This window comes from Bombina bombina, chromosome 2 (assembly GCF_027579735.1).
Source record: "Bombina bombina isolate aBomBom1 chromosome 2, aBomBom1.pri, whole genome shotgun sequence".
In the NCBI taxonomy this organism is placed as follows: domain Eukaryota; kingdom Metazoa; phylum Chordata; class Amphibia; order Anura; family Bombinatoridae; genus Bombina; species Bombina bombina.
In genome coordinates, this window is record NC_069500.1 from 418,964,277 (window position 1) to 418,989,803 (window position 25,527).

The 25,527-nt window shown below is 36.8% G+C and overlaps 1 protein-coding gene across 1 annotated transcript in view; it reads left to right on the forward strand.

Annotated features, from left to right (window-relative positions):
* The first annotated feature begins 980 nt into the window (after window positions 1-980).
* The window catches only part of HIC2 (HIC ZBTB transcriptional repressor 2), a 103,443-nt gene continuing 78,896 nt past the window's right edge, over window positions 981-25,527 (forward strand). Inside the window, exon 1 of the mRNA XM_053701954.1 lies at window positions 981-1,164. The gene's annotated coding sequence lies outside the window, so the exon portion shown is untranslated. The remainder of the gene's footprint in view (window positions 1,165-25,527) is intronic.

Sequence of the window (25,527 nt, forward strand, 5' to 3'; positions counted from 1 at the left end):
TGTATCCCATATGCAAATAGGAGTGAAATGGGGCCTCAGCTGCTGTATCCAAGAAAAAAAATGGGATTTGTATGTTTGAATATAAAATTGGGTGATGAAGAATGATGCATTGCAGCTGAATGGCCCAAGAGACTATTGGTTATTGAAGTACTTATTCAAAACACTTACATGTTCATAATATATCACACTATTAAGAAAGAGGGTGTGTTTGTAAAAAAGATTTTAGATAATATTAGATTTTTGTGATAACCCTAAAAATGTTTTCATAGCAAAACACATACATTATTTGTATATAACCATGTATATCTCCATTTGAATATATCCACACATATGTAGATTCAAATATGGCCACATAAATATGTAGATAGAAATAGATATGAGTATATGTGTTTATTTTATACATATGTATATTCATACACCTTTCTCTCTCTCTCTCTCTCTCTCTATATATATATATATATACTGTATATGTGTGTGTGTGTTTATGGTTGTATAAGGTGAACAAATATTAAAAGGTTGAGTAAAGGGGGCTGTGGTTAAACTTGCCTTGACAATAGTGTATCTATTTGTGTGTTTAGATAGATAGATGATAGATAGATGATAGATCTCATGCCACACAGTTGTGACATATACACATACCATATGACCTTATGTACAGTTAACATTTTTTATTTTGATTACCTTTATACTATATATATATATATATATATCATAAACAAACTGTAATAATGGGATATTAAGAGTTGAAAGGTGCCAGTCTGAACTGGACGAATGCAGATGTTCCCTTGATGACCCCTTCTATACTGTGCTGTTACTGACCTCTCCAGCAATTTACCCCCTTTATCTCTATTTTTCGTCCCCACACCTCACTCCTGAGCGTCTTTCCTATACTCTCTCTTCTCTTTTTTCTCAGTGCCCTCCTCTCATGCAATTCTCTTATTCTGCCTGCATGTGCCCTCCTTTCTCTCCTCCCTCCCGTGCCCGGTCTCCATGCCTCTTGCCTCCTGTCTCCACCTCCCCCTGTACTGCCCTCCCTCTCCCCTGGCTCCTATTCATATTGCAGGTCAGGGGTGAGTCCCCACGTCACGCTGGAAGATGGCGGCCGGTCGGCTGTGAGATGAGGAGCTCGGGGCTTCGCTGACAGAGCCGTTCACATGCAGTAAGGTAATTGAGTGGTAGGGGAAAGGAAAGACCACAAGGGTGCCAAGTGTGTCCGGTGAAATAAGGGGCGTGTTGTTATTGTAGGGTCCACTGTGCATGGATATAGGGGTGTACTTTAATGGGGTGCATGATGAGGCCGGGACGCGATGCATGGCGTTTATTGGAATTATATAGATAGGTGCTGTGTTAATTGCCAGAAGGCACATTTATGGGTAGTTCTACTACGTAGATATTGATTTGTTTATGCGCACATAGTTGTTCAGTAGTGGGGTGCATACATTAAAGGTGTGGGGTTCCGTATAGGGGGATACATGTACCTACATAAAGTGCCTGGGTAACGAGCTTTGTATAGAAGGCGAGTGCATTTGCATGCTTGGTGAATGCTATGATACTGAGACTAACATATGCAAGGTGGGTGTGTGCATTGTTGTAAACCAGGTACACGTAGGTTTAACGGGCACACAAAACTAGAATAGGAACGGTGAGAAGTGGTCTGTTGTGGGCAAAACCTAATTTGCAACGGGGGAAGGGTAGGTTGGTATATTGTTTAGCTTGTAGGTGTGTGTATATGGTGGGTGTGGGAGAGGAGCACACCACTTATCCTAATCAGATTGCTGTTGCCAGCTGGCCCCCACCCCCCTTGCCACTGGCACTTGATGGGTGGCTTTGGGGGAGGGGTGCACTAATTTCTCTGAAAATATATATACATATATACCCCATAATCATTGGAAATAACACCACTTAATCCCTTACCTGTTTGGTTTCATCAGATTGTTTTTTTTTTTATGTGCATAAACCATATCTTTATATCTTTGTTTATTTTTTGTAACTGAAATTTTTGTGTAACACTAATGCCTTGCTCTCCTGGCACATAAGGGGTTATCATAAGTTATTTGCTTTCTTACTTGCCTGTACAATGACATCTGCTTTGTGTTGGGTGTGTGTGTGTCTATTACACCCAGTAAAAACATTGCTGTCACTCTATAATATCTTAGTTCCTAGATTATTTTTTTAACCCATTCTTTGCTGTATTGTGCTGCAATACATTTTAAGATGGCATATGTGTAAAGTCCTTTATTCCTTCTTATAATGTCACCATGCTAATTTAAAATAATTCACTATTGAATGTGTCCTTATCTAACTAATGATAAGGTCACCTCTGAAGAGTGACAGTCGGGTGCTTTATATAGTGTTATGTTCCCTCTTTCATGGCATTTTTTTATTTATTTGCAGCCATGATCCAACCTGCAGATTTGGCACTTATTTCCTTTCTCAGCAAAGGACAGAAATAGTTAATATCTTAGAGCGTTTCTGGATACGTATACAATCTTCATGCTTCTCACGCATGTATGTCTTATAGGGCTGGGAACCTGCTCTGCTAGGGTATTAAGGTAAATAGGAGCTGAGTAACTGCCACAACATATTTTGTGTTCCTAGTGGGTGCGGGGAAAGTATTGCAATGGGTGGTGAAATTGCCAAGATATACCATAAATTAGCAGGTGCCTACACAATTTACCCTTAAGCAATTATCTGTTGCCATTCTTAAGGCTTACAAAATAGTTTTGGAAATATGTTTTTCAGGATTCATTCTCAAAAGGAGATGTGTGGTGTACTTTATTCCTGTACTATAGAAACTGCACATTTAGCTCTGTACAGTGTCCAATCAATTATGCTGATATGTTACAGAAAACTCCAGTTTGATTACTGTCTGACAGAACCAAGAGGAGGGAAGTGGTTGATATGACTGGTCTGAATAGAGACATATCTGCATGCAATATTTTAGTAATCTCAAGTTTTTTTTCAATAGTTTTAAAATGGGACAGATGTGACATCTGTATTGGGAATTCAACCTGCATCTGCTTCTTCATGAAAGGTTTGATTCCTCTCTGACCTCTTCCAGGTTGTGTCTAGATCAGCTTGATGATCTATTATCCCAGTGAGGTTAGAAGGGCGCATATATAACATTATTATAATAATAATATTTATTATCTCAATGATTATGTTCACTCAATTGCATTGTTTTGCATTACAGTGGCTTGCCCCTTAAAATGCTTCCTGATTTTTTTTTTTTTAATTTTTTTTTTTAATTTTTTTTTTTTTTTTTTTTTTTTAAATCATTGTTGCTGTAGCAGGAGCTTCTACTCTTATCAAGAAAATGCCACCTAGAGTGTGTTGCAAGGTGGTGGTGCTGGGCCCTACAGGATACACACCAGCATCTCTGGGGGCAGTAAAAAAAAAAACATGCTTATCAGAGTTTGAGTTACAAGAAATGAACATATTTTTTATTTTTTTATGTTAATTGTTTGATGACAAAATCAAGTCGGCTTCAAAATGTAGTCAGTTTGCAATGTAAACCAAAGAGACAGATTAAATAGAATATTGTAAACTAAAATTTAATTGTGAAAGTGAAGAAATGCAACAAAAAAAGGTAAATGCTGTTTTATATTTACAGTGAATTTGCAGGAAATGCATATTACTCCACTATTGCCTAGACCAGTGTTTTTCAACCAGTGTGCCGTGGCACACTAGTGTGCCGTGAGAGATCCTCAGGTGTGCCACGGCAGACTGACAACAGTGTGACATATTTTTTAAACTTTGCTTGTTTTTTACTCCCAGTGCAGGGGTAGTTTGTAGGAGGCATGGCATAACAGCACAATACATACAGTATGTGTGTGTTTGTGTGTATGTGTATATATATATATGCTGTATTAGGCTACAATGTGTGATTTTTTTTTTTAAATTTTGGGATGGTGGTGTGCCACAGGATTTTTTAATGTAAAAAAGTGTGCCACGGCAAAAAAAAGGTTAAAAATCACTGGCCTAGACATTCATTGCTCACTTGCTGATGTCAACACCCAGAGCTGTTTTCTTTGACAGTGGCAGATCTCCACAAGACTGGTAAAAAAAATAAAAAATAAAACAACAAATACTTATGTTTATGCAGCATGGGAACATGACGTATTTATCTTTCATGATTCAGATTGAGCATGAAATTTTAAGCAACTTTATTATTTACTCCTATTATCAAATTTTCTTCATTCTCTTGGTATCTTTATTTAAAATGCAAGAATGTAAGTTTAGATGCCGGCCCATTTTTGGTGAACAACCTGGGTTGTCCTCGCTGATTGGTGGATAAATTCATCCACCAATAAAAAAATTGCTGTCCAGAGTACTGAACCCAAAAAAAGCAAAGATGTCGTCTTTTTCAGATAAAGATAGCAAGAGAACAAAGAAATTGATAATAGGAGTAAATTAGAAAGTTGCTTAAAATTGCATGCTCTTTCTGAATTACAAAACAAAATTTTTGGGTTCAGTGTCCCTTTTAAGTATTTTCACAACACGAGTGAAATGTAAATTTTTATGAATTAAAGTGCCCCTGTTTTTAATCCAATTTTTAAAAAACTGGCACTTTATCATCAAAATTTACATTCACTTTAATATACTTGTTACCTCTATGCTTATCTTGTATCTAAGCCTCTGCAGACTGCCCCCTTATTTCAGTTATTTTGACAGACTTGCTTTTTAGCCAACCAGTGCTCACTCCAGGCTAACTTCACGTGCATGAGCTCAATGTTATCTATATGAAACACATGAACTAATTCCTTCTAGTGGTCAAAATGCATTCAGATTTAAAGGCATTCTTCAAAGTCTAAGAAATTAGCATATGAACCTCCTAGGTTTAGCTTTCAACTAAGAATACCTAGAAAACAAAGCAAAATTGGTGATAAAAGTAAATTGGAAAGTTGTTTAAAATTACATTCCCAAAAAGTTTTTTTTTTTGGGGGACTTGACTGTACCTTTTTAATGTCTGAAATGTATATTTTAACTTATTTAAAAGTAGCCAAGTTTTTAATCTTTAGTAACCTCTAATAACCAGCGTTCAGCATAACATAGAATCACTTCAAAAGAAATGGCTGCTCCTAAGACCAAACAATATATGAGCGTGAAATAATAGGGTATTAAGAGTGGATATTTTATCTACTATGACCATATACGTTGCGCAACATTGATCTATACATTTTAACTTAGCCAAACAGACCCCGGAGATAGAGATATATCTATCTCATAATCTCTCACAATGTGCCCTTAGGAGTGTGAGACACTACATAAAAACATATATGGGTCTATTTAATCAACATATCTATACTGTGCTAGAGGATAAATTGGTAGGAACATGTATTTGTAACTTCGATATAACTCTACAAATACCTGATGCTGATAATATGGATTTTATTATTTTTTTGTTACGGTTTGCAGTAGTGTTACAGTCCATGTGAAGAGTTATTGATTTACAGTGAGCTAGGTGGGGCATAGCTTCTCTAATTTTTCCTTATGTAAATGGCTGTAAAGCTAAATTTCTCAGAGTAGAGGTTTAAAGTGGTAGATTTGTGCACATTAGGTCTTTTAGATGGATGTCTTAGATTTCAGTTCTTGACAACTAACAACATTAAAAAAAATAGTTTTGATAAAGAATCCATTGTATGATTTGTATAGTACCTGGTCTGATATTTTACCCCTTTTGCTGGTGGGTGCTTTAAATAAGTTGTTTACTGTTCTGCTGAGTGTGTAGGAGGCCAGTGATTGCAGGTGAAATTCTTGGGAGTGGGAATACTGGCTAAACTACTAAGGTTTTTGGTTGTGACTGGCTTAAGCAACACACCTGGAATGTAACATGCACAGAACCGCCATCATTTCTTACCATGCCTCTAGCTCGGCTGGAAGGCAGAAACCTGCTTACAATTACAGTTGGCAAATAGCTAGAATTTGCATACCTCTGTTTGGAAATTTGTATTGCCAGTGTTTAAACATATGTGGAAAAACCGGGATATCTATAATCTCATAATAGACCCCAGTGTGTGTGTATATGTATGTATATGTGTATGTGTGTGTGTGTATATGTATATGTATATGTATATGTATATGTATATGATCTATATCCTCTCACAATGTGCCCTTAGGAGTGTGAGACTGCACATGGACACAGATGATATGGGTCTATTTAATCAAAACCTCTAAACTGTGCTAGAGGATAAATCAGTAGGTACATGTATTTGTAACGTCTATATAAAGCTACAAAACCACATGATGATGATGATCTAGATTTGATTTATTTTATTTCATTCCAGTTTTAGTTTACTTGTATTAGTAGTTTGTTTGAACATACAATGAGGCTTTGTATGGTCTCATTAGATTGCACTGAATCCAGAGAGCCACCACTTCTATTATTTATTTATATATTTATTTTTAAATCCCTTGCTATTATCCATATATACAAAAATCATTGCCTGACTAATTAAAACTGACTGACTTCACAATATTCTTTGATTTTCTAAATGAATGTTATCTTAATTTAGTAAATAAAAAATAATATATATATATATTTTTTTATTATTTTGTTTGCCTAAGTGCTTTTATCAGGTTTATGCTACACTTTTATAGAAGCATCATGGAAGCTGGCTTGACACTAAGGTGGGAGTGGATCTCTCCACGTGTATGTATGTGTGTGTATATATATATATATATATATATATATATATATATATACACACACCTTGGCATATGGTGTATTTTCTGTTATTGACAATATATTGTTTATATTGCTCCTCAAAGCCTTGCAGTACTGAGTGGTTTGGGGAAGATGGCACATTTCACGATGCCTCAACACACAAAGGAGAATAGAAAAGGGAGATAAATTGCGGCTTGCAAGTGGCCAGCTTTTCACTAGCAATCTGATCCTGATGTGTTGAGGGCTATTATTTACAGGGGGTGGGTGACAGTTCCAGGTTTAATTATTTAAATCAGTTTGACCCTGGAGAGTCAGCTGAAAGTGTCCCTTTTTTATTCCTATTCAGGGGTAGGCCTGTCTCTTTTACATCAGTCATAAAGATGCACACGGTCCTGTATGTAACACCTTTCTTTTCAATTCCAAATGCTACTTTGCAAATCGAATGGAAATTACATGTTATGCAATGAAGTAATCAATTAATAAAAACTCTGTAGTTAACTCATGCTACAGATACTGTAGCCGAGATTCTGAATGTTTCTTTCTTCTTTATACTTTAATAAAACTGGACTTATGACTTTTTTTGTATTTTCTGTCATAGAAGAGAATTCATATTTCATTTTTCTGTCTGAATTTTACTCATTTAGTCTGTTTTTGCACAAAAAGTTGTTTTAAACAGCACTGCTCTGAAATATGTATTTTAAAAACAATCCAATAAGCAGTTGATTGTAAATAGTAGTTTTGGAAAGAATGGCATTTTAGATGTTGTACTGATTTCCAACTATTTATGTCAAGAATGGAATTGTTCACCATGATTTATACCTGGTCTCAGGATCTGCACCCTTTTGGTATCTGTTGTTGACATTCTCAATAGAAATGTTACAATGGGAAATTAAAGTGACTTCTAAAATAAAGTCCTTTTACCTATGTTGACAAGTTTTTTTTTTTTTTTTTTTTGTTTTTTTTTAATCTTTTTTTGGAGTCAGGTGGAATATTGTGAATCTTAGGGGCCGATGATCAAAAACTTGTCGGCATAGAGAGAATCTCACAAAATCTTTGGGGCTTTTCTTGAACACTGTATTGCAACGTAGGAGTCTCCTTCACATACAGAACCCTGCATGGTGAAATAAACAGCTATCAAGCTAAACTATGCCTTTCTAAAGTTCTTTGTGGGACCTTACAGTACTGACATACTTGCCAGAGCAGAGTGCTTTGTATCGTCAGACCCATAGTGAGGATTGAGCAACATAAATGAAAAGCGTCTATAGTAATGTACATTATTAATCTTAACGGCAACTCTTGAAGTGATCGGCTACATTTGAAGGCCTTATCTCTTTTTTTTTTTCCCCTCTTTATTGGAAGAAAACCTCTAAGGTGCAAAATTTTTTTTTTTTTTTTTTACCTATTTAAGTCTGTAGCTACAATAAACCTGTGCACATAACCATATTTTTTTTATTATTATCCTTTAGCTGCATAAGTCTTTCCCCTGATGGGAAGCTGTGCTATTATTATTACTTTTCCTCATTAAAAAAATTTTTCCTTCATCTACTTACTTTATTTTATGTGCTTCTACTTTTTGCTTTATAAATTTTAAACTTTGACTCTTCATTTGCTTGAAACTACCAGAGGAAGTTATATTTGTACAGTGCCAACAGATTCTGCATTCCTATAAACATATGTATAATATGCAATGAATAGAGGGCCCTGCCAAGAGTTGCACTGTTTAAATCGCCTTACATGTAGGTTATCTACAAAACAGCTGGGCTTACATGCTAAGGGGGTTCAATGGAATGATGAGAGGCGAGGAAGTGAAGAAAAAAGTTCCATCCAAAGGATTTGTCTGCTTAATACATTTAGCAGGATGTCGCGTAGCTTCATCTTTGCTTTCCCTTTTTTTTTTTTTTTTTTTTTTTTTTTTTTTTTTGTCCTGTGGCTTGAGATATTTACTATGGAATTAGGGATTACCGATCTATAACCTTATTATGGCAATGCAGGTTAATGGCAACTTATGTTAATACATTTATTGCATAATAGTTATTGCATGTTTGATTTCTTTACTATTTTTGTAGGATATGCAACTCAGTGTTGTAAGGGAAGAGGACACATAGCAGGTTTTTAGCCCAGTAGGTAAGTATCTTTATAGTAAGGGTTTTAGAGGGAGATTTAATAAGCATCGGATGCTATCTTCCTGAGTAGTTTCTGGTAACCGTAGTTAAGAAGCAGCGGTCCTTAACTTGAAAAGGAGCGGACTGCAATCATCCCAATCTGATATACGATCGGGATGATTGACTCCCCCTGCTAGTGGCCGATTGGCCACGAATGTGCAGGGGGCGGCATTGCACAGGCATTTCTTGTGCAATGTTAAATGCTGACTGCATATACTGTCGGCATTTAGCGTTGCAGGGCGGACATGATTCTCTATAGCAAATAATGTCCACCCGGGGTTTAATAAATAGTCCCCTTAGTGTCCATTATTTGATCACCGTAAAAAAGATGATCTCTAATTTTTGTTTTGATACATTATGCTCTTGTTAATGGTTATGACACAGCTGTACCATTAAAAAAATTAAAATAGTAGTAATAAAACATACATAGGCCCCCAAAGTATATTTTAGATTACTTGAAATTCCCCGTTCAGATGTTTCTGGATTTTTGGGACACAAGACAGTATAATAAATAATTCCATTACATGGAGCCCTGTTTATTCTGTCTTCATATCACCCCATATGGTTTAATTAAGCTCTTGCATTGAAAATGTACAGCTACAAGGAACACTGTCACCTGTAGACTTGGCAATTTCATGTTTATCTCATGAGGAGCTAGTTGGTTCTTTGTACCTATATTAATTGAGCTAGCGTCCTAATAAAGAGGCAGATAATGTGCGTTTTTATTAACTGACCACTAAACACAATTAAATAGCATAATCAATAAATGCATAATAGACTATTCAAAAGCACTGCATCATGTGACAGCCATCAGCCAATCACAAAATGCATACATGCATATTCTGTGAATCTTACACATAGTTGGTAAGAGCTGGTGCCTCCGTGTGCATGTTTTAGATTATGTCTGTGAATTGGAAAGAAGTTTAAAATTGTGTGCTGTATCAGAATAATTAAAGTTTTAATTTTGAATTTAGTGGTCCTTGGGGGGGGGGGGGGGTTATGTCCTTTCATTTTTTTTCTTTCATGATTTATAACAAAGAAAATTTGATAATAGAAGTAAATTAGAGCGTACAATTTTGAACAACTTTCCATCACAATTCTAAAAGAAAAATGTTTTATCTCTTTAAGCATTGGACTAGTCTATCACCTTGTATTTGCAGAGTCAAAAATTAAGGTAAGACACCTTATATTGACCTTTCCCAGGTGATGTGTGTTTGACCTGTTGGTAGTCACATACCATATCATATGAAACTGGAGCTACCCTTTATCCTAGTGACTTCAAAAATTTAATCTTTATAGTGTTTCCATTTGACTGTTTTTGTTCTAAATTAGAATGAAGCCCTTAGGGCTAGATCGGCATATACAAAACAAATTGTGGTATGATTTTTTTATTTTATTTATAAAGTATTTTACCATGAAGGGTACATTGAGATTTCTCTCGTTTTCAAGTATGTCCTGGGCAAAGATGTCCCATAGTTTGTTTCTTTTTCTCCAAAAAGTCTCACAATTTTAAGTGAATATAAAATCTAATATCTTTTTGATGTAGCTTGTTTTGCATAAAATTGTGCAGGAAGAATTCTAATTTTGATTTAAATCTCCATTCTATAGTTTGCATTGTAACAAGAGTAGACTTTTATATACAGACTTAATTAATATTTTCACTGTTTTGGGGAGTTTAAGAGGAACTGAAGGTTTCTGCTGTTTGATCTCCTAAAAACAATTGTGTGCAGATCTATTACTTGACCTACACACAGGTAGACGTATTCTGGTTCCTTTGTATTTTCTAAATTTACAGTGTGTTGGGGGGAGATCTGTATTTAAAAAAAAAAAAAAAAAAAAAAAGCCACACAAATATTTGTAGTCAGAGATAAATGTGTAGAATATGTCTATACTGGTATGAGTTACTACTTGTGTAATTTGTTTAGCCCTTATCTCTGTTTGCTCCTTCCTTCTCTTGCATAATTTGGAATTACTGTATCTGTTGCTCAGTCATTCATGGTTTATTAAACCCAAAGGAAACAGTTAAATGTTGGTATGAGCAATTCCTGAAAAGACTCTGCTTCGTAATGTCAGAGCACAATGAAGTGAGAGTTTGATCCATCGCCAAGATAAATGCAGACGCAGCACAGATAAAAGGCCCCGCGGCTCCTTTACCTGTTTTGCAGTAAGAATGAGGTGTGACTGCTCCTGGAACCGGTCCCAGCCAATTCACAAGCTAAGGTAATCCTTCTGCTTGTGTGTGTTACTTGGGTATCCAGTTATGCTGGAGCAGAGACGGCTATGGCTTTAAATGCCACCTGCTGAGACAGGCATTAACGCAAAACTGTGCCTGTTGGTTAATGTACATTTGCAGGATAAGCAAATCCTAGTAACCTGATTTGACTTATTTTTACAGATGTAATCAAGTGGTGGGCATTTGTCAGCCCTGTAAATCACCCCTGTAGAAGTTGTCCTTTGCTTTGAAGCAGGAAAGAAAACTACTATATTCATTTTAACCTGCAAAACACCTGAAATCTGGTTTCCTTTAACTACTACTTAATCTTCTCTCTTCTTAGTAGTCTTTTCAAACCCCTTTGAGTTGTTAGGGTCTATGTATATAGCCCTGGTTGTTAATCCCCCCCCCCCCCCTCAATTTAATTTATTTGAAAGCTTTAGTAATCTGCATCATCCTTGATTTCAGGCACATTTTTGCAGTATTCAAAAGTTTATACAGGTTAGAATAACATTATTTAACATGACATCCATTTAAACTTTGAATTGTGGCAGTCTTAATGAGCTCTATCTATAGAAATGTACTGTATGCGTTTATGCAAATTTATGAAATGCTTTAGATTTTTCAACATTGTTATAATTTATTTTAAGCAGGTCTGAGATGGTGTCTGTTTCGTGAACCAATCAATTTTGGCAATGCTGTTAGTTCAAGAGAGAAACTTGTACATTATGATGGCTTTAAATAGGAGGTATTTTTTTTTCCCAGCCCCTCTCTTAACCCTTTGGCTGCTAAGCCATTTCCCACCTGGGTGCTAAGCTAGTTTTGAGATTTGTTGCAGTTCACGTTTAAACACTTTTAGAAGTACAAACTATATATTGTTTTTTTTCTCAGCAGACCTAGCAGATTCCAAATATACCATTATTCTATGTGTATGTCTCAACAGGTTTTAAAAATAAAGCATAAAAAATGTTTGTTTTTTTTACTCCACACAATAAAAATTATAAAAGTTTGTAATTTTATTTTTCTAAACTCTATCATCAAAACATGTGTTGCTAAATATTTGCAGTAGGTAACCTGTCTAAAATAAGCAGAAATTGAGAACATTTCACTGGTTTTCTACTGTTTTATTGCCGACGTGTCAATTTGATAGACCTTATCAAAAAGCATCTTCAAATTTAATGTATTGTTGCCAGCAATTAAACAGCTCTAGCTGCCTGGGAAGTTAAGATATGACAACAAAACTATATATTTTTTAGAAACTACACCCCCAGTTGCATCAAATTAGGTTTTATTTGTATCACATATTTGAAGTGTGCAACAAATAAGCGAATATCACACTTGAAAAAAAAATAAGCAAAGCGACATGTTCATTTATAACTTACGCACTCCAAATTTGTGCTAAAAAACCCCCCAAAACCTGTGTACCTTGTATACTGTTTCTTAAATTCCCAGGTGGCTACAGCTGTCTAACTGTAGATATCACCCCTAATGTTTAAAGACCATTCTTAAATAAGATTTTCAAGGTTGCTATATCTGCAGCTAAACAGCTCTAGCTACCTGGAAAGTTCAATTAGGGTACATAAAGTACACATGTGTAGCAAGTGCATACCCTGATGCATCAAATGAGGGGCTATATGTACTTCTAGCACAAAAGTGAAGTGCACAAATATTCATGGAATATGGTGTTTTGATTAGAAAATATTGTTTTCTAAGCAAAGTGACATGTTCGTTTATGTCTTACGCACTCACACTGCATGAATTATAGCACATGGATACCCATGTGAGCAGTAACTCAACGTCAAGGCTTCAACTCTTGCTACTGACCATTCACACACCTTTCACATCTAATTCACTCACATAAGCACCCACCCCCTACATACATCAAGACTATCATTCCTATTACTGACCACACACACACACCTTTTTGTATCTTTATTCATTCACAGAAACACAACCCCTACCACTGGCCAGTCACACACCTTTCATATCTCCCTTCATACGTACCTTTTGCTAGGGGCAACTCAATCACTGGGCTGGTCATGCGTAAGCCTCCTGGGGTTGTGAGGGTATGCAGCTAGTATGTTTCCGTAGTATGATAAATATGGAAGCATTCTGGCATGCATAGCCCTGGTTTGGACAGTAGTAACGGGTGTCTTTACGACTTCCATTGTGACTGCAGACTCTACACCTACTAGGGAAAGTTTTTTTGGTTTTTTTTTTTTCTCAGTAGCTGGTATATACTCTGCAAAGTGACGGCCATGCATTCTCCTCACTTGGCCCAGTTACTGGAATATCCCCTGATGATGAGAGAAGGCTTTTAATAACAGATTACTGAAATTTCAGGAAACTTTGCCCTCTTCCTTGGGTAGCCAAACACTGACAATTTATCAAGTGAACTGCCAGTTTCTTGTTCCATGTATATGCTTTGTGAGAAGCAGAGTATGGTTCAAGCATCTGGTCAGTCTCATCTACCCCTCCCATATGCAGATTGTAATCCAGGACACACATGGTTTTATAGTTGGCGTGTTCTGCCCCCTGACATACAGGTGATGTGCTCTCATCATCTATAGTTGTGAGAAGATGCACATCGGAGCGCAAAAATGTTGTCTCTACTCTTTTGCTTTCTGAACATGTGAGTTGGAAAGCCTTTGCGATTGGCACGTATTGTGCCGCATGCAACAGTGCCCTTGCTATATAGCAATTTAAATAATGGCACACCAGTGTAAAAGTTAGCCACATATATACATGGTAACCTTTATTAGATATTGGGTGGAGTAAGTCCCACATTATTATTTTTTTCACTGGCAGCAAGGGAGGAGGAACAGCCAGGGGGTGCTATAACAGTATCCTTGCCAGTGTATACCCTAAAACGATAGGTGTATCCACTAGAGCTCTCACACAGCTTATACGGCTTGATCCCATAGCGAGCTATCTTAGCAGGAATGTATTGTTTAAAAACAATACGTCCCTTTTATATAAGATCAATGATTCCTCGACCGATATGTACTGGCCTGGAGTATAGCACTCTTGAAATCTTGCCAATAAATAGTAATGAACAGGCCTTATTTTAACAATCGGTCATGTTCTGGGTTGTCCCGTTGCAGAGCATTTGCATTTATATTATGTTACTGCTCAAGTTTTTGCATTATATCTGTCACTGCTTATTGTAGCAGGGAAGATAGGGGTCATCTGAGAAGACTGCTTTGACCAATAAGAGTCTATGCTTGGCTTTTGCACAATCCCCATTAGCAGAGTGAGGCCCCAGAATTTCCTCATCTCTTGCAAATTGGTCACAGTCCACCGATGTGCTCTGGCATGGCGGCTCAATTCTGCACCAGTATTTTGGCTGCTGAACAATAAATTCTAAGAACTCGTCATCCACAAACAACTGAAAATAGTTGATGGGTTCAAAATTTGCAGTGCCCACCAAGAGGCCAGAATTGCCAGTAAATGGAGCCAACACTGACTGAACTATTTTAGGGGAGGTTCAGTTGTAGCTTGGCACAGGCCTGCCTATGACTCCCACAGTATGCTGTGTGGCCACTGCAGATGTTGCCATCCCTCTGCCACGGGAACTGACAGCTCTGAACTGTCTGTGGCCATGCTGTGGCTCGGTTAGTTCATCTGTCTTACTTGAACTGTCACTATATGACAGCCCAGGGAAAGAAGTAGTTGTCAGAATCTTCTGCAGAAGATAGGTTATCAGAAAAGAAATCAGAGTCTGAGTTCATAAGAATCTCAGCTGCTTCCTCAGCACTCATCAGATGCTTAGCCATATAGTTCTCTTTACAAAAATAAGATATTTTCAAAGAAATTATGCTGCTAGAAATAAGATATAAATTTTACTGCAAAAAATAAGCTTTTTGCAGCAAAAATGACAGGATTTTAGACTATGGGGGAGAGCTGAGCAAAGAGGATGCTTACCTAACACACAGACCAAAAGACTGATAATAAAAATATTATTTTTTCTTAAAAAGCATCCCCCTACCATTGGTAATTTGTAACTACATGATCTAGGTGGTCATGGGATTACAAATATATCAGGAGCCATATTGGAAAAGGTAATGTGACATTTCATAGCTAAGTGATAACTGCATTTACACTGATTACTACAGTATTCATATAGCTAGAATATATATATATAGATATACTCTAAAAAAAATAAAAACATTTTTTTAAAGATATACTAGTTCATTTTTAGAAAATATATTTTGGGGGTCTATAGGCAGTTTCAAAATTTTTTTTTTTTTTTTTTTTTTGAGCCCCCAAATGCCACATACTTTATGCCGTTGGAAAGGTTAGGCGATTACCTTTCCAACGGTGGGTGTGAGGGTCTGTAGCTGCTTGGATGCCTGAGATACAGGCTTCTAAGCAGCATGCCCCCATCTCCCTATAACTGACAATTGTCCGCTTTCAATAAAGTTGTGCTGTGACCTCATCACGTCATTGCGCAAAACGTGAAGCCCCGGCGATGCCTGTCACTATGCAGGCTAGATCTCCGGGGTGGGAGCAGAGGGAGGTCCCCAGAACTCCACGAAGGTTTGGGGAGTGCTAGTGACGTCTCTAAAACCGTCGTTAGCACTTGAGAGGGAAACTTTGCGACAGTGCAGAGCAGTCATTAGCACTCAAGGGGTTAAAGGGACAGTTGACATCAAAGTTATTGTTGTTTAAAAAGATAAACACCTTTACTACCCATTCTCCAACATTGTTATATTAGTATACTTTATAACCTTTAAACCTCTAAATGTATGACTGTTTCTAAGCCACTAAAGACAACCTCTCATCACATGCTTTATTAGCTTTTCACAACTAGTGAGTGCTAGTTCATGTGAGCCATATAGATAACATTGTGCTCAGGCCCGTGACTTGTTACAGACACTGTAATAATTGGATATAATGCAAGTCAATAGTCATGGGGTTGTCAGAAAAGGCTTAGAAACAAGGTAATCACAGAGGTAAAAAGTACATTAATATGACCATGTTGGCTGTGCAAAACTGGGGAAGGGTAATAGAGGGATTATCTATCTTTTTAAACAATAACCATTCTAAAGTAGACTGTCCCTTTAAGTGTATTAGAACACGTAAATATTGCCTAAATGCCATAAAATATTGTTGTATCCACTTGGTCCCATCCCCTCTTCAAGCTGTCCCATTTTTTTAGTTGCTAATATAGATATATTCTGAAATCCAAACCTTATTCATCCCCCAGCAGTTTGGATAAAGGGTTTTGAACCTGTATCTGGTTTTGTAATTTGCTGCATTTTGAAAACGTATGCTACAGATTTTGCTTTTTGGACTCTAGGGATAGTTTGACAAAGCACAGTTTTACTCAAAACCAAGAGGTGTTACCTTTTTTTGTATTTAAATTATTCAGTTGTCAAGTAAAGCAAGAAGTGTATTTGGGTGTAAACGACTATTTTAAAATGGGTACAGATCTGTATTTTGCTAGCCTGCTTACACTGCATTTTAGCCTAAGTTATTGTTTGTACCTGGAAACACTCCTTGTAGTGACTTGTGTGCATAACATCAGTGGCCCTCTGGCACACCTATATACTGTATGTATTTAACCGTTTTGTAAAGCAAAACCTAATTTAAAACCTAGTTGTCCAACCTAAATACATCTTCCATAATGCAGCCCCCAGGGCTTTAAACATGGACCCTCTTTAAATATGCAATACAGAGTGTTCCTCTAGTTGTGTGGAATTTCAGGGTCTTTAGGTGCCTTTTTCCATGTAGTTTATTTCAGGGGTTTTCAAACCTGTCCTCAGACCTCCCTAACATGCCAGGTGCTCAGGATTTACCTTGGGTGAGAGCAGGTTAATAAGCACGTTTACTAGTCATCTGAGTATTTCACCTGTGCTCCAGCTCAGATATCCTGTAAATCTGGCCTGTTAGGGAGGCCTAAGGGTAGGTTTGAAAATCCCTGGTTTAGAGGTATATGCTATGCTCAATGTCGCTGTTGTCTCTTGTATAAAAAGATTGGATTTAGTTTTCTCTTGCGTATTGTTTTCATGCAATGTTTATAATCCTGAAATGAGTACATTTTAATAAACTTCTGTTAGAGGCAGTAAAGACACTGTGGGGGATGTTAGGAACACTTGTGCTAAAGGTAAGGCAATCCTATGAACCAATTTAGCCTACACTTCATTGGAACTAAGTGACATTGTGGTCCTATGGTTTCAATCTGTGTATGTTTTTTTTTTTTTTTTTTTTTTTTTTTTTTTTTCTACATGCATAGAATTTGACGTAGATAAGAACCAAAAAGTCTACCCATATTACATGTTACTTTTTCCTTAGGATAGCCTTATGCATGTCACAGGCATTTTTGAATTCCTTTACAGTCTTTGTGTTTACCACCTCAAATGGATGTTTATTCCATGAATCCACCACCCTTTCTGTAAAAAAAATGCTTCCTCAAATTTCTCCTGAATCTGCTACCCTCTAACTTTAGATTAGGACCCCTTGTCACAATCAAATATAGCAGCGATTTAATCCCTTGATTGCCAGTAATATTTGTCCAGATCTTTTTAACTCTTTAGTTAACCATTCCATGTAAATTTGCAAAATGGAAATTGTATGTGTGTGTTAGCAGTGTTCTCCACAGAAAATTTTGCCTGCTGGGTAGGGTTAGTGTAATACTTTGCAATGTTAAACAATGCTTTGTTATTTAAAAATGTTACTTAAAGTGAAGGTCAAGTCTGGGGTTGTGCTTAGCAGTTTTCAATATTTTAGCTAAAATGAGTATGATGTTCATTCATCAAAGTATAGATAGATACAAGCAAAAGATTTATATTTTACGTTTTGAAACCGCTCCGTTTCAGCTGTAAAATCCGCCCGTCATAGTGCCTTTATTGATTGACATCTTTTGGCTCCAATCTATTGTTTTACCCCGTGGCGTCCAGCCCCTTTTCGTTTTCGTCATTGTCAGCTTATGCGCATGCGTGTAAGTAAACATCGCGTCATCATCATCATGCTCGTCCCCGTAACGCGCATTCGTTGTTTGCTCGCAAAATTACTGCATACAAAGTTACGGCCGTTAATTACGCGCATGCGCTATTGAGCTGACCGTACGCATGCGCATTTCAAACAGAACAAGGGTGCACGAGCGTAGTCTCGTTGTAAGAAACAAAGCGACGTCATCAAGTCAGAATAAGGAAGTCCTGTATGGGCGGAGATAAACGCAATAACGGAGCAACATTATAAATACATTTTTTGGGCAAAGGGTTAGTTATTTATACATATAAAGTAAGCGAATTTAATGTTTTTAAGATAATCTTCAACATGATGTATTTTGAATCCCAAAAATTGACCTTCACTTTAAGCTATCCATTAATTGCATAATTTAGCATACATTGATTAAATGATAATTTGAGCATCAAACTTTGAAAACATTTAATAACTAATTATAACTTTAATATTGGCTTAAATTTTAGCGGGTGGCGCATCCACTAAAAGGGCCATGAGTAGAAGACTGGTGTGTGGGTGTATATAGATATTAATATCACAGGACTCGAATTTTCACATAATTTTATTGAATGAGCAAAAGCAATCTTCATAAAAACAAACCGTTTCGACTCTCTATGGAGCTTTTGTCAAGACATAACATCCAAAATGAATCTGTCATTGTTTTCTGGATATCTATCTATATCGCACACACACACACACACACACACACACACTTCTTGTGCTCTATTAAATGTCAACTATATTAAAATGTACACACGCATGCAATTTGTGAGCTAAATCCATACATGTATTTGCGTGTACATTGTGCCTTCTGCTTACTAAGCAGCTCTCATGCCACGTTACTTTGGACTTGGGCAGTCCCATGATGTACTGTGAATAATACATGTGCTTGTTTTCCCCCCTGGCCTTTTGTGCCCATCATGCATTATGGCTCAAACTATTCACTTCCCTGAAAGCTTCTCCATTACTCGGGGGCTTTTTCTTTCCTCTTATAATGCATCAACCAGCGGAAACACGTACTTTTCTAAGTGTGTCCAGCATCCTTTAGAGAGCTCCCCTGAAGGTACCCATGGGGCCTGTTTTGTATATGGTTTCCGATGTGGGCACTATTTGTTTTTAAACTGAGCTGCTTATGGCTTGTTTTAAATTAATCAAAATGGTAGTTTGTCACTTTACCAAAAATATAAATCTCAGTTTAAATCAAATCAGCAAATAACAATAAATAAGTTATAATAAGGATATTTATTGAACACAAATCTACTGTAGAAGATATCAGTAACTTTAAAATATGAATATTAAACACATAGTAGGTGACCCCTCCAGAATAAACGTGACAATTGTATGCATCAGCTAATCTGTAAACTACTCCTATTTTGTTTTACATTTGTATTAGAAAATTAATGTTAATAGCTAGTATAGTTAAACAAACAAAACTGTTTGAGTAAACTAACTTGATTACTACCAGATCATTTAACAGACAGGTTCTATGTGCAATTTTCTTACCATGCTTGTGTGTGTTGTGTTATACCAAAAGTATGTGGACACATGACCATCATACCTGGACATCCCTTCCAAAACCATAGGCATCAATATGGAGTTGCCACCCCCATCCCTTTCCGGCTATAGCAGCCACCACTGTGTCTGGGAATGTGTGCCCATTCAGCCAAAGAGCATTTGTAAGTTCAAGCATTGATATTGGATGAGAAGGGTTGGTTTACAATTGACGTTCCATTTAATCTCTAAAGGTGGAGTTGAGTTCAGGGCTCTGTGCAGTCTACTTAAGTTCCTTGATACCGAATTTTACTAACCATGTGTGGTCTACTACTTCATTGCTGGGCTGTTGTTGCTTCTAGATGCTTCCGCTTAACAATAAGTTGACCAGGGGAGATATGATCAAGCAGCAATTTCACAAATTTACTTTTACAAACGGAAAGAGAAGCAGTCTGCCAGGAACGAACAGCTCAGTGGCTTGTTCTATGTCCCAGTTACCACCTGGGCATAGCTTATTTTAGCCCAATTGTGCTTTTCACAGATGAGAACTTTCCTAAAGTATATCAGTCGGATCTCGCCTAATGGGGTCAGTCCAGCCCCAAAATACCACGCAATTCTCCTCTAATCAAGGAAAACGGCAACCCCAGAAGATCATTTCAGCCTCCTTTGTGCCTTTTCAGTGAGGTGTAGCCATATCCTTCTAAGCACTTGGGGAAACCAGACATGGACTTTTTGCCCAATCACCCTTATTGACTTTTGCCTGAGCTCTTTAGAACAACCCATTGTAATAACAAATTATGTATGCAAATTTCATGGCTATGTTCTGGATTTTATGCACCTGTTAGCTATGGGTGTAGTTGAAATACCTAAATTTAATAATTAGTAGTGTATCTATGGTTTTGGAGCACAACAGGTTAATTTCACACCTCTCAATAGTGCATAGTGATACTAAAAGGTTATCAGTCCACATACTGACTGCATGGATTACAATATCAGGAGATTAAAAATAGAGAACTATTCTATGGGGTAGATTTATCAATGTGCGGCATAAGCTGTCTGCATTTAGCATTGCACAAACAGTTCTTGTGAAATACTTGTGTAATGCCGCCCCTGCAGATTTGTGACCAACCATATGCGATTGGGCGGATTGCTGTCCGCTGCCTCAGTGGCTGAAGGCACGCGTGGAAACGGGTGAATACGGGGCTTGATAAATCAGCCCCTATGTATGTACCTATTACATGTATGCTTTAAACTATGGTTAAAGGTTTTGGTTTTTTGGTCTACAAGTTATCCAGAATTTGTTATGCTGCAGTACTTAACTAAAATTACAAGTTTTTGTACTGAAGCAGTAAACTCCAGCTTTAAAAGCTAAATAAAATAGCCTTGCAATGATTGTATTTTTTAGGGAAAAGTTAAAATCTTAGAAAACTGTGCCCCCTAGCTTTTTCTTTTCGTCCCCCATCCGTCCGTTTATAATGGTATTATGCAGCATTGTAAGTGACAATACTGAACTGCATCTGTTCACAGTTTATGGGTTACTCAAACTCTTCAGCATGTGAGAGGGTAGTAGTTCTATTTCACAATCGACACACATTCTGAGCTCACTCACTTTATGTGCCTCTCTTATCCCAGTAGCCAACGTTAGTCTCCTATGGGGTCCCAAGATAATGTATCAAGAGGGGGAAGGCTGTCCCAGCTCCATGTGACTCTTACATGTAGGTCATGCTTGTAAAGCATGAATCAGCCCGCATGAAGGAAGCACATTGAAAGCATTCCAAACTGCAAAGCTTTTTATTATATCGAACTGGCCTCAGTCCAGAAACGGTGAATTGGAGGATCTGACCACTTTGTACATACCTGTGATGTGTAGAATCAGACTAATCACTAGCATACTCACTCCCGGACAGTATAAAAATTGAAAATCAACTGTTGAGCATGACATTCTAAAAGCTTTGACATTTTCTATACGACAAAGAGCAATAAATGATTGTAACCTTAAAGGGACAGTCTAGTCAAAATTAAACTTTTATGATTCAGATAGGGCATGCAGTTTTAAACAACTATGCAATTTACTTTTATTAAATTTGCTTTGTTCTCTTGATATTCTTAGTTGAAAGCTACTCCTAGGTAAGCTTATAGGCTAATTTCTAAGCCCTTGAAGGCTGCCTCTTATCTGAATACAGTTGAGTTTTTCACAGCTGATGGGCATTAGTTCATGTGTGCCATATAGATAACCTTGGGCTCACGTCCGTGGAGTTACTTATGAGATGGCACAGACTCGCTAAAATGCAAGTCTGTCAAAAGAACTGACATGGGGGCAGTCTGCAGAGGCTTAGATACAAGGTAATAAAGGAATTAAATAAAAATACTGGAGTAGACTGTCCCTTTTTACAAGTTTGACTTTTGTGCTTTCCGGGATAAGTGCCTTTTAGAAATATACAAAAATGTATGTATATTTTGTGCAATAAAAATTGAACCTTTTTTAATATTGGCTAAAATATTAGCTGGGTGGTCAGTAAAATCAGCCGGGTGGTGCACCCAATAAAAATGTTCTGAGGAGAACACTGTGTGTGCGCCCATATACACAGATTTATTTTAAAAAGTCTAAAGGAAAACCCTACATTTTAGTTAAAGTCCTCTTTTATAAAAGTGTGTTTTTCAGCTTCTTAAAATGTGGTTATAAAATTTAAAAAAGCAACATTTTGAACTCTAGGTGTTTTGCACTTTTCCTTTGCACTTTTTTGTGTGTTTGATGAGCAGGCAGCTGGTTATCATGCACTGGATCCATTGTCTACACTCTCTTGTTGTGCTCTTAGGTTACATGGGCAGATGCCAGCTTACATAGCGTGAATGGTTATGAGTGTCAGAAATTCCTGGAAAAGCATTTCCTCTGCTCCAGGTCATTCACGCTCTGAAAGCAAAAGAGGCATGTAGGCAAGTTGGCACTGTTCCTGATGGGTGTATTTATTTATTAACTCAGTGCTCTTATTATCTTAACCCCTTCATCTGTAGATGAAGCTGCAATCACAAGATTAGCTTTACACGCGCAGATTGTGATACTTACTGCTCCAGAACAAATCTCCCTATTAAAGGAATATGAAACCAAAACACATTTTTTGTTTATGATTCAAAGTTTACCTTTATAACTCCTTTGCTACCAGGAATTTCAGAAAGAAACTTACCCAAAATAGCGTAGAATTTTTAGCATTTTTGCTATTACTCCATTTAAACAGAAATAGAGCCTTGTTTTTTTTTATATTGACCTTTTAAAAAAAAATAAAAAAAAATAAAAAAAATATTGCTTTTGCTTAAAGTGAATGTAAATTTAGATGATAAATTGGATTAAAAAATAGGGGCACTTCATCAAAATTTAAATTTCACTCTTGTTGTGAAAATACTTAGCTTTTAATCTTGACAGCTGCTCCAGCGATTCCCCCGGTCATCGCAAGCCTCTTCATACATCAGAAATGACGGATCGGTCATCCTCCAATCACGGCTTCCCCCCGGGGGAATCCGTGTCTGATTAAACGCCATGATTGGAGGAAACCGGATTCCTCATTTTAGACCCGGGAAGAGGCTTTGCAACGGTATTTTCAAAACACGAGTGAAATGTAAATTTTGATGAATTAAAGTGCCCCTGTTTTTAATCGGGCACTTTATCTAAATTTTACATTCATTTTAAGCTAGGACGTATATATGTTATGCGGCACGATGGGCTTTGTACTGCATGACACGTGTGTTATATGTATTATATTATATGTAGACATCTGGAGCACCACATGGCAGGAAATAGTGCTGACATCTAGTGCTCTTACAAATGGATACCATTCTTGCAAAACTGCTGTCATATAGTGCACGCTCCTTAGCATACATCCTGGCTTTTCAAGAAAACTAAGAGAAATAGAAGCATATTAGAGCATGCAATTTTAAACAAGTTTCTATCTGAATCATGAAAAAACAAGTTTTATTTCGTTTTAACTTTATCTGCAATTGATTATGTATAAATCACTCTTTCTGGTAGAATTGGATATGTATTAGAGTAATTGGGTTTCATACACAGCATATAAAAATAGTTATTGCCTTTGTAAGTTGTCACTGGTCTCTGTATTATGCAGGTGATCTCCATAAAAACTGTAGTCATCTGCAGTACTAGCTACCAGGAAGATGTTGGTGAGGAAGGGATGTTTTTAACCCTTTCCCGCTGGGACTTATTTGTCTACATCAGAACTGTAAACAAATAAGTAAAAGTTGAAATGATCGCGTGATTTCAATAATGGGATCGGAGTCGGGGGGAGTGCCTATGATGCTAGGCACGCCCTCCAGGCCACAATCAAATTTTATGAAGCGGCTATGGCTTCAGGACAGCTAGATGGTTAGGACGTTCTATATTCTTTACTGCATGGGGTTCACTTGTATCTTTAGGATGCAGGTGACTACCTGTTCTACCAAGCACTAGGGAGTTTTTTTATGGATAGGGACAGTGTTATTATACTGCCTCTATCAAGCATATAATCGTCCTCATTTAAAAGGGGGAATAACAACATACAGGTGATCACCTGCACCAGAGAGCTTTTATATAAACAGTGATTTCAGACCCCCAGTCTCCCCATGGGACCCACTTATAAAATAGGGGTTTCTCTCTGTGCAAGTAAGTATTTTCATGAGACACACACACAAACACGCATTATATTCTTTATAGTAGTGTCTATTACATGCCATTAAAGGGATAGTAAACTCCAAAAATGTTGTTTTAAAAAGATTGATAATCCTTTTATTTACCGTTCCCCAGTTTTGCATAACTTAAACTGTTATAGAAATATACTTTTTTACCTCTGTAATTACCTTGTATCTAAGCTTCTGCTGACTGCCTCCTTATCTTAGATCTTTTGACAGACTTGCATTTCAGGCAATTAGTGCTGACTCTCATATAAATAACAGTGCTCATGCATGTGAAGTTATTTAAAACTCATGAACCAACGCCCTCTAGCTGTGAAAAACTGTCAAATGCCGAGGCGCCTTCAAGGGCTTAGAAATTGGCATATGAGCCTACCTAGGTTTTAGCTTTCAACTAAGAATACCAAGAGAAAAAAGTTGATAAAAGTAAATGTGAAAGTTGTTTAAAATGACATGCCCTATCTGAATCATGAAAGTTTTTAAATTGGACTTTACTATCCCTTTAAATAAAAATTGGTGTATACTGTCCCTTTAAATAAACATGAAACCCACTTTTTTTTTTCTTTCAAAGTTACTTTTTATCTAATGTATTTTGTTCTCTTGGAGCTGCTGGTGGCTGCAAATATGTCTAGTTATTGGTTCATCCAGTGTGTGTTGCTAGTTGCCAGTATTGCATTGGTGGTTTGTCAACAAAGGAAATAGAGAATGAAGCAATTGGATAATAGAAGTAAATTGGAAAGTTGTTTAAATTTGTATGTTCTACCGGAATCTTATTATTATTATTATTATTATTATTATTATTATTATTATTATAATAATTATAAAGGTTTCTTTAATAATAACTAACATTAAATGGACACTATCTGAATCATGAAAGAAGAAAATTTGTTTAGTGTCCCTTTAATGTTGTGGTGTGTGTTATTTAATTATTATTATAGAAACATAAAACCAAAAAAAAAAAAAAAACTTTCTAATTTACTCATTTTTTTTTTCTTTCTTCTCCTGGTATCTTTATTTGAAAAGCAATAATGTACCATTTTTGGTTCAGCACCTAAGTAGCGCTTGCTGATTGGGTGGAAAAGTAGCCACTAATCAGCAAGCACTACCCAGGGTGCAGAACCAAAAACGGGCCCCCCTAAGCCTACATTCCTGCTTTTTCAAATAAAGATAGCTAGAGAAAGAAAAATTGGTAATAGGAGTAAATTAGAAAGCTGCTTAAAGTTGCATGCTCTATTTCTGAATCTTGAAAGAAAAAATTTGGGTTTAGTATCCCCTTTATTTTTTCTCCTTACACTTGGGTCCTTGTGCAGATTTATTTCACTCAAAACATTCATTGAGCTTCTTGAATGTTGATT